Genomic DNA, 10,520 nt, shown 5'->3' on the forward strand with positions numbered 1-10,520 from the left:
TTAACAACAGTTTGTTTTGATTTGGTTCTCAACGATATATTAAGCTTCTAAATTTGGTTGTTGAGATATTTTAGGAAACTTATTGTTTCCAAGATTTAAGGAGTTATTTTCTACAATAATGAGCTTACAGATTTACAAGATATTGTGCAGAGAGTTAAAAAGCCCATGGACAGCTGAAGCCTATAAAAAGAGACCAAGACCTAGGGAGATGTAGACTTTTGAATTCGTAGGTTTTGTAGCAAAATTAGGATTGCAGTTTTGAGAGTCTCTTGTGCAGATTGTAAGTCACCTGTGTATCGTTTGTGATCATGAGGTTGACATATTGTTACTTAATAGTCTGTTAAGTTATTGTTCTTCTCGAAGCTTTTAAATAAGAGAAGTATTGTTCTTGGAGGAAGCTTTGAAGCAACTTCAAGTTGTATTTATTTGTGTGCTTAGAATGTTGGTAATTAGGCAGTCGACGCAGTGGCTGAGGTGTTGACTGCTAGACATCATTGCTATGATTGGGAGTGGAATGGAGATATTCCATATCTAGGGAGGACCTAGGTAGAAGGTTCATTGGGTAGTGATTAACTGAGAAGTTGTAAACGAGGGAGTTTAACTTTGAATTGATACTGCTAATAGTGGATTTCATCCCTGGCTTGGTAGCCCCCAGAGTAGGTATTGTTGTATACCGAACTGGGTGAACAATTCTGTGTGTTATTTATTTTCTGCACTTTTATTTATTTTACCTACCTTATCTGTTTTACAATGTCAGATCAGATGTCACGACATCGTATATGACATCTGAAGTCTGGCACATACCAGAATTTCACATAGTTTTTTATCCATGTTTGTGTGAACAATTGAGTTTTTGGATGTGTTTATGATGTTATGATTTATGTGTGATTTTCTGTGAAAATGGGGGAATTGGTGTATAGATATGAACAGTTACATGATGTTGGTGTTAGACTTGAAAAATTGTGTCTTATAATAAGTTTCTGGTATGTAAAAGATGGGTTTTTGGGGTTTTGGCTCTACAACAACGAATTAACTAGTTACATGGTTTGAGGTAACCGGTTACCTCAATGAAAATTTAGGAACTTTGGCCTCTAGAACTCTAAGCAATTGGTTACTTGGTCTGAGGTAACTAGTTACATGGGGCATATTTTGGGTAAATTGGTCATGGTTACAGTAGAATAACTGGTTACCTGAAGTAACCGGTTTACCCTGTAAAACTTTAAAAATTCTTAACTTTTGACTCAGGTGTCTTTTTGACGCGCCGTTTGAACTTCCAAAAATTTGAAATTATTTTCTATCCAATGAAATAAAATTGAAAAACTTTTGAAAATATTTGTGAAACTCGTGTTTTCCGGTATTATGTGATTATGGGAAGTATGAATGTTGTTGTATAAGGATGTTGCCAAAATGATGTAATTATAGATTGCAGATTTTTACGATGATGATAATGATGTTGTTGCTGCCACTAATTATTGGAGATTGAGATGGAGGTTATACCTCGTTCATGTTTAGTCGATGTTGTTGCATTTTATGATGTTGCATCATGGAGTCGCATACATTGCATTTTTACGATGGCCTGGATTGGCAAACATGCTGGCCTCGATTGGAAAAATTGCGAAGAAGGCTTATGCCTTGTTGATGCCTCTAATAATTGTAGTTGCGAAGGGAGCTTATGCCCTGTTGGTACCATATGCATTTGAAGTGTCAGTTGCATTGCATTTTCATAACGATGGTGTGACGATGAATTGGTTATTTACTGATGCTAATGTGTTATGAAATGGTGAATTATGCTTGAGTTATATCTCCTATATTTAGTATCATGCATTTCTTTATATTGTACGATATCTCACCCCTTTTGTTTGAATGTTACCCCTATGTTGGTAACGTGCAGGTAATCAGGAATGAAGGCTAGTTACCTTCAAGTAGTTTGAGTCAGCGTTCTCATTCTGATACGTAGCACTCGGGGGGATGAGTGTTATTATGATTTATCTTGAATTTTGTTTGATTATCGAAGTACTTGTTTAACATTGATGATTTCTGATGTTGAACCAAGTTGGTTTGTTAGTTTATTTGAATTATGAATATTTCTCAATGCTTAATAAAAGATGTTTTGAAGACTATTTGGTTGTTATCGGTTCATCCTAATTTTGGAAGTGTTATGTATCTGTTATTGTTATGAGAAATTGTTTGTATTACGAAGAAAATGTGACATCTTGATTTTGATGAATTGTTTTGAATGGTGATTTTTATACTCTGATTTTATTATTATTCGACGGGGTAAATTAGGGTGTTACACGGATCGTATCGGAGTAAAATAAAAGATTGTCGAACCCACAGAGACCAAACGCTAATCTATCGTTTCTATCGCTACGATTTTTATCTAAGGCTAATAAAATAGGAGTTGAGTTGCGTAAATTAAAATAAATAAAACTTGAATCAAAATCAGAAAACAATGTTGAGAAAGGATCGCATCAATTCATTTGTATTCTTGTTGTTTATAAATTAAGTTTCTAAGGGATATTGTCATACCCTAATTTTTGACCCCCCCTGAGATGTCACATCGTTTACGTCAAATTCAAAAATGTTTCTTGATCGGTTTGAAAGCCATGATCAAGACTTCATTCTTTCACTCATTCTTTGCAAAATAATTCATGCTCATGGAGGTTTCTCATTTTTAATGCGCCATTGCCAATTGGTTCGATTTAAAAGATTTGTTTGGAAGTTGTTTCAAGTTGTTAATTGGAGTTATCATGGTGAAGAAAATTGGTTCATATGAATTATTTGGAAGTTGGTACAAGTTTAAAACAATTCATGGGAATTTTATCAAATTTGCAAGAGAATATCTTTTTAGTCCATTTATTGAAAGATAATTTCAAGTGATTATTCAAGATCGTGAATTTAAGGATTTCAAGTACAATATCATTTCAAAATTCATGGTACAAGAACACTTTTCAAGACTTGAAATTCAAGTTTCTCACTAGCTCAAAGGTATTCTACCATTCCTATTCAAGAATTACCATGGATCATTCAAATTTGCAAAATTCAAAAGTTCACTCAAGAATATTCAAACTTCATGTTTGAATAACAATTTCATTCAAGATTCTAAAATAAGATTTACAAATGGAATTCTTTTACATGGAACAAGTTCTAAATCTCAAATGAATAACAAGTGGACTTTATCCAAAGATTCAAGATTACATTCAAATTTCATTCATACAAAGTCCAAGTTCATACAAATTCTAAAGTTGGAATTACAAGAACAAAAGAAAAATAAAGCTTCAATACTTTCTTGAATTCTTCAATCTTCAAAATCTCCATTCTTGAAATTCAATATTCTTCATTCTTTCTTCAAGAATCACCATGCAACATGAAAAAGAAACAAAAAGGGTGGAATTAGCAAAGTCCAACAAAAATAATTCAATAGGGGCCCAAAAGCCCAAATCAAGTCAAAAAGTCAAAGAGGGATATTTTTATGTCATAACTCTATTACACTTAGAAGTTTATCAACTTGTTATGATATAAACTTATGCACATGTCGTGGCACTACCAAGAGTTATAAAAGAATCTTTTCAAGTGGGATTCCTACATGTGCATAATTTATGATACTTGGCCACCAAGCCAATTTAACAACTAAGGAAGCTTGGTAATGATTAATTAGTAATGATTAGCCTAAAGGGAATATTATTTGTCATAACTACAAACTTGGCCATCAAGTCTCCTAATCCCTAACATATTTCTCATTTTGCCTATAAATATAAGTGCTCTCCTTAGGATTAGGCACACCAAAGCAACTCCGATTCTTGCTTTCTCCTTCTTCCTCTCACACTTAGGTTTTTCAAAGGTTCTTTGGCAAGAAGACTCGGGTTCTTCAAACCAGAGCTCTTCCTCTGAAAATAAGTGTTCAAACATCTCAAGGAGGTCCATTAGAAGTGATCCAAGCACCTAAAACACTTCTGTAAGTGCAAGAGCATCATCTTCACTTTCAGTTTGGAGCAAAGTCAGTTGGAGGTCTGTAGAACAATCCAGAAGGTGTCAAGCAAATCCAAGCATTCAGACACATTCCTTAGGGTGTAATGAAGCTATCAAGATGGTCGTAGCTCATCTGTAAGTGCAGAATCACCATCTTCTATTTCTACTTGAAGCTCAAGCAAGAGGGGTCGAGAAGATTAATCCAGTGGTTTTCAAAGCAATCTAAGTGCCCAGATAGCATCAACAAGGTCCCAGGAAGCTTTTGTGATCATTCATTCAAAGCCAAAAGCTCTCCACCATCACCAGGACCTTCAGTTTCAGAGGTACGTTTTTGAACTCCCCCTCTTTAATTTGTGCACTTACTTTTTAAAACTCAATTACATTTCACTCAGCATCATCAGAGGATTAAAAACCCTCTATCATCATTCATTTATTCTTCAGTATAGCCATTTAATTTCATTTTCAATTTTTAGGGTTCTTCACGTATTTTAGATAATTCATTAGTTATAGTTAATTATAGCTTATGTTAGTCACATATTTGAGATCGTGAGAGAATTTAGAGCAAGTTTGATGTTTACATCATCCACTTTGGTTGAGAAATGAGAGAAATGGAATTTCAAATTCCATGAGCTAGAGGTTGAAGACGAAGATGGTGTTTGGCGCGCCATTTTCAAACATTCATGATTGATTTTAATATATTTTTATTACAAGGTGTTCATATAACGAATACATCATTATAGCCCAGCTGGTAAAGTGAGTTTGTGTGTTGCGCGTGCCCAAGGTCTGGGGTTCGAATCCCCCTCGCCCCAGACCTTTTGATTTTATTTTTTTCTTTGCTCTATACACTTGATAACCAATATATTGCCTTGGGGTCACTACTTTGTCACCAAGCGCGCGTTGGCCCAGTGGTGTTATTTTGAACTGGTAACTTCAAGGGCGTGTGTTCAAACCTTGGTGAGACCAAAACCTATTTTTTATCACTATTTTCTTTCATTTCCTTCACAAACTTCACATAATTGATTTACCTATCAAATTAAATCATTTCCTTTTGATTTTTTACACACTTTTCATTTAATATATCTATTTTATGAATAATCAAAGAAATCACAAAAAAAAATATTATTTTAATATATTTTAATTAGGTTTTAAAATCATATGTTTTAAGTATGTTTTAATACTTTAAAATATAGTTTTCTCTTGATTTTCAAAACCTAATCTCTTGTAAATATTTTTGTGGTAAAACCCTAATCATTTAGGTCTTAATTAGGTATAGACTTTGTCTTTACCCTAATTAAGTTGACTTTCATCAATATTTCAAACTGTTTTCAAACTCTGATTAAACAGACGATCAAGGTTTTCTTCAACAAAACCTTGTATCATTTCAAATCATTCAATTGTTTTTCATAAACAATAAATCAATTTCAATGGGCCTCTAATAGAGTGTAATACCCAACACCTTTTTCTTTTCATAGTTTGTTTTCAAAACTGTATTTCTTTACAAAATCTTCTCATCTGTTTTCAAAACATTCTTCTGGTATTTGAAGGGCATTATTCCCGGTGAAACTCTTCAGATACCTATGTGACTTAGTGTCCATCTTCACTTCTTCTGTTTTCAAAACAAAAACATTAAACTATTCAAAATAAATCATTCATATGTTACCAATAAACAACCAAGCTACTGGTAAGGCTTTGTACATACATCTTCAAAGGCCTCCACTCCATCCAGGTTAGGCTTTATAGCTTTCAATTTACAAGCTTTCATTTAAATTACTGTCAAATATAAACTGTATATATATTGTTTAGAACTCCGTCTGAGTACAACCTTAGGACAGATAAACTATATATATATACTATAGGACTATGGCCTAGGATTGAGAATATCTTCCCGGTGAAGGCTCTTTCCTAATTAGAGATCTTTAGTTCAAACCTCAAGATGAATTATTCCTGGTGAAACATCTTGAAAAAAGCCTTAGAACAAAAATAGGATACATCCACCCAAGAGGAATTATTCCCGGTGAAACCTCTTACCCATTTGCTTAGAGCCAAACTAAGATCAAAACCACATAGCTTCCTCTTGTGCTATAACAAGGACCCTCGATGACCCTCGATTAGCCTCCTCTTGGGCTTACAATACAAGGACCCACATGCTTCTTAAAAGCATATTCCCAGCTTTCTCTTGAGCTTGTATACAAGGACCCATCAAATTTCTTATGAACATAGGAACAGGTCTTTAGTTACCTTTTAGCCTACCCTGGTGAGATTCTCCTATTCTTCAAAACAGACTTTAAACAAGCTAAGAATGTCTCAATCTCAGTATTGAGTCCGCCTTTTGGAATGAGAGACATGGACAGTCTCTGTCACCTTTATCTTCAATCTCCAACAATTTTCCTCCTTAGCAGAGTCTAGGTTCCACATCTGTCTATCCTCAGTCAGAGTCAGCCTTAATCTTGGGCTTTAAACAAGAAGTCTCAATTAATCTTTTAATCCTTTCATATCAATAGAGTGTTACCCAATCATTTTAAGTCAAAATCCCCTAGAAAGGGTCAGCTTCCAAAAATTCAGCTTTCAAAAGATAAACTCTCCAATAGAGTAAACCCTTGGAAAGGGTCAGCCTCCAAAAAACATCTCCTTAAAACTCCAAATTCCCTGGAAAGGGTTAGCTTCCAAAATCACTTTTTCAAACCTTCAAAACTCCTCAATAGAGTCTAGGTCAATCACTCAAACAAATTCCCCAGTAGAGTCAATCTTCAAACCTGGGTCTTTCATTCATCAATCCCTGCTTAACAAAAGCACAATCCTCAGTAGGGTCAACCTTTAGTCTCTAAAACAACAGAGTATTCCTCAGTAGAGTCAAAGATCCCCTATGAGTCAAAAGATCCCACACTGGTAGATCTTTTCCCCATTTAAGAGTCAGCCTTAACCTCGGGCTTTGTAGAAGGCAGATACTCCCCTTAGAGTCGAAAACCCTACTCATAGGTATTCCCATATCCAGAGTCAGCCACAACCTTGGGCTTTGTACAAGGAAGATAATAGAGTCTCCCCGGTGAGTCCTTCCCCATCAAATAGCCACAACCTTGGGCTTTGTTCAAGGCAGATAAACATCATTTCCTGTGTCAAAAGATTCCTAACCTTCAGGGTATTTTCCCTAGAGAGTCAGCCACAACCTTGGGCTTTGTACAAGGCACAAAATAGAGTTACCCATACTCAGTTTCCTCAATAGTCAGCCACAACCTTGGGCTTCATACAAGGCAGAAAACAATGTCTTCCCTAGCTAGAGTCAGCCACAACCTTGGGCTTCATACAAGGCACAAAATAGAGTCTCCCTAGGAAGAGTCAGCCACAATTCTTGGCTTTGTATAGAACACCAAATAAAATCAATAAAACAAAATAAACACTCTCCAGCTAGAGTCAGCCTCAATTCTGGGCTTCATACGGAACACAAATTTCCTCAATTAAAAGTCAATTCCCAGTGGAGTGATCTCCCAAAGTCAATAAAAACCTTTTAAGCCTCAAGCTTGGGCCTCATACAAGCCAGCTAAAAATCAAATCTTTCAAACAGTAGATAGACATAGCTTATCTCTATAGAGAGATATTTCTCCTATCTCACCACATTCAAACAAACAAACATTTCAATTTCAATTTCAAACATTCTCCCATTTAGGACTTTGAAAGACATGCTCTGGCACGTATCCCCAGGCTTGTGTAGCTTTCCCTAATTTGGTCGAGAATCTTTCTTTCATTCAAGAGACACGCGACTGGCATACTTGCACACACACAAGTAAGGTCCCTCTCTTAATGAAATGAACTCAACTTTTCTATCACTCTAAATGTTTGTGGTGGAATAGTAGAAATACCTCTCTGTAAAGATGACTTCATGTCTCTTTACTGTAAACAAAGATTTAATTCAAGCTTCAACCTTGAGCTTCAAGCAAGGCACCCAAAAACAATTAATTTCCCTAATTAGTTCCCCGAACTACAAAAAGCTCTGACTTTCATTAGGGATATGTAGGCATGAGATTCACAAGGAATCTCAGCGAGCTAATAAAAAAACCAAAAATAGTCAGTCAGTCTGTCTTTCATTTAATTCAATTCAATTTTCCCTCCTAACACAAAGGAGAAACTTTCCCAATTAAGTAGCAAACACAAACACATAGACACAAAGAAGGTTCCCGTAGAGTACTACGGATATGTAGGGTGCTTAAAACCTTCCCTATGTATAACCGACCACCCAGACTCCAGAATTTCTAGTCTAGGTGAATCCCCACACTTAGCAAACTCCTAGGGTTTATTTGAGATATTTTTCCCCTTCCTCCTCGTAGGATAATTAAAAAGTTTGTGTGCTATCGTAGGAAGAACTGAAATAAAATTCATCCCACAAGGGCGCTTCTCTCCTTCCAATTTCGCATGAAGAGTTTAGCGTGCCGTCCTCCCAAGTGAAACGGGGAGGTAAAAAAAACGACACCACATATACTATTTTCTATCTTTAAAAGAACTAATTAAATGGGAATTGTTGCTTCTGCGTATTGAGAACCTAATTTATTCTTTAAATTATACCATCCATTGTCAGGGTGGACGACGCATATTGCACTAAAGTAATAAAATATATTTTAAGTAATTGGGCTCTTAACTAGATTAAAAAGTGATTTCGATTTGAAAATAATATTTTAAAGAGTTCCCGATGTTAGTATCGGATAACCGTACCTTAAACTTATAAACGCATCCGAAAATAGGTTTAATAGTATTTTATGAAAATAATCATATTCCCAATTAACCAACAAACGACTTTCACGTTTTTTATTAATTAATTACCAATTAACTTAAATCTTTTGTACCTGACGGCTTTCGATCTTACTCAGTTTATAAAGGTTCCTACTTTCGTAGTAACCGATACAATTACAACTTAGAAAAGTTATAACTGAAACCAAAACACTCCCAATAGAATTTCTTAATTAACAACTTATTTAGAATACCGACAAATTGACGGTCTTCACATTCTAACAATTTACAAATTTAGTTTGACATAATAATGGTAAAAGAAGAAGGTTTTATTTGGAAGACAAAATAGAACATAGCAATAAATCAGAAATGCGATAAAATAAACGTGTGGGATAAATAAAATAAATAAGTGCGAAATATAATAAAAACCTGCTTCAAACGGAGGCTTGAATCTGGTACAAGGAAAAAACTTCGGGAAGATAAATGGCAAGAAGAATTAAACTGGCTTTAAAATAAATGCGTCGAAATAAATTACTGAAAATAAAGGATGCTCAAAGCTCGGGTACAGATCAATTGCTATAATCCTCCATTGTGAAGGATTAAAGTTATTCAAATGGTAAATTATGTGGCTTATGGTACAAAGCTTGGATGCTTCAAAAGTGATATATAATGTCCTATTTATAATAAACTAAAAACCCTAAATATGCTTATTCTGTTCGCTGGATTCGTGGGTGAGCTTTTAGGAGCAAGTTGGGTGTTTGGTGACCAAGTAAGGCCCATTTTTTACTTAAGCAAATTTTGGCGTGTGGCAACCACCACACCTCCATGGCAAACGCCATGGTCACAATGTGGGGAAGACTTGGTCTTTTGACCTAGGGGAGGTGGACCACTCGTGGCTACCATCATGGTAAATTCCATGGTGGTTGCCATGAGTCCAATCAACCTCGTTTTCGTTGTTTTTCTCCCATTTTTATTTTTTCTTCGCACAAGGCTCATCAACAGCAAGTTACCTGAAACATACACAAATACCAACATGAAGGAAGAAATGAAAGACAAAATGAAAATAAAACATGAACAAATCGAGTCAAATAAATGGTGAATTTACGTGTTATCAAATTCTCCCACACTTGAACCATTGCTTGTCCTTAAGTAATATAAAAGTAATTAGTGACTCTCAAAAACAAATATAGGCATAAAGACTTTATTTAGAACAAGGTTATGTCAATAGGGACTAATTCACAAAAACAAGGGTATCGTAATAACACTTTCTACATTTTTGCGGGCATAAGTCACTCTCATATACAAACCAATCCGAATGATGTCATTATGCTTAAGCCTAATTTACTCATCCTATTTCTCATCCTTTTTCAATCGGGCGCAATCACATTAAGCCCGACATTTGTACATGCTCATAGTAAAGCGACCGGTTAGTGACTCTGATCCTTTGCATGGGGTTATGGTACTTTTAAGTGGACTAACCCCTTTTATTCTCCCTATTAAATTTGTGGGGGATCATATTGCAATCCGCCCTACTAAGTTCAGCACCAGAAACCTCTGAACCAAATATCAATGGGTTTTTATTCTCTTTTTGTAAGTTCCGCAACCATTAAGTTAAGCGATCGAGTGAAGGTTGTAATACTCTAAAATTCATGGCGTAATTTATAATAAAATCAAAGTAAATTATAACTGTCATATCCCAAAATTTGCCCTCCTCATTCATCTTCAATAACTCAAGGCTAAAGGATTTCCTCAAAAAGCACTCTCTCCTATTCAGAACTAGGGTTCGCATTTTATCAAAGGAGTTTGAATCTCTAAGGTCTCAAATGAACCTCAAG

The sequence above is a fragment of the Vicia villosa genome, linkage group LG1, assembly GCF_029867415.1.
Source record: "Vicia villosa cultivar HV-30 ecotype Madison, WI linkage group LG1, Vvil1.0, whole genome shotgun sequence".
NCBI lineage: Eukaryota > Viridiplantae > Streptophyta > Magnoliopsida > Fabales > Fabaceae > Vicia > Vicia villosa.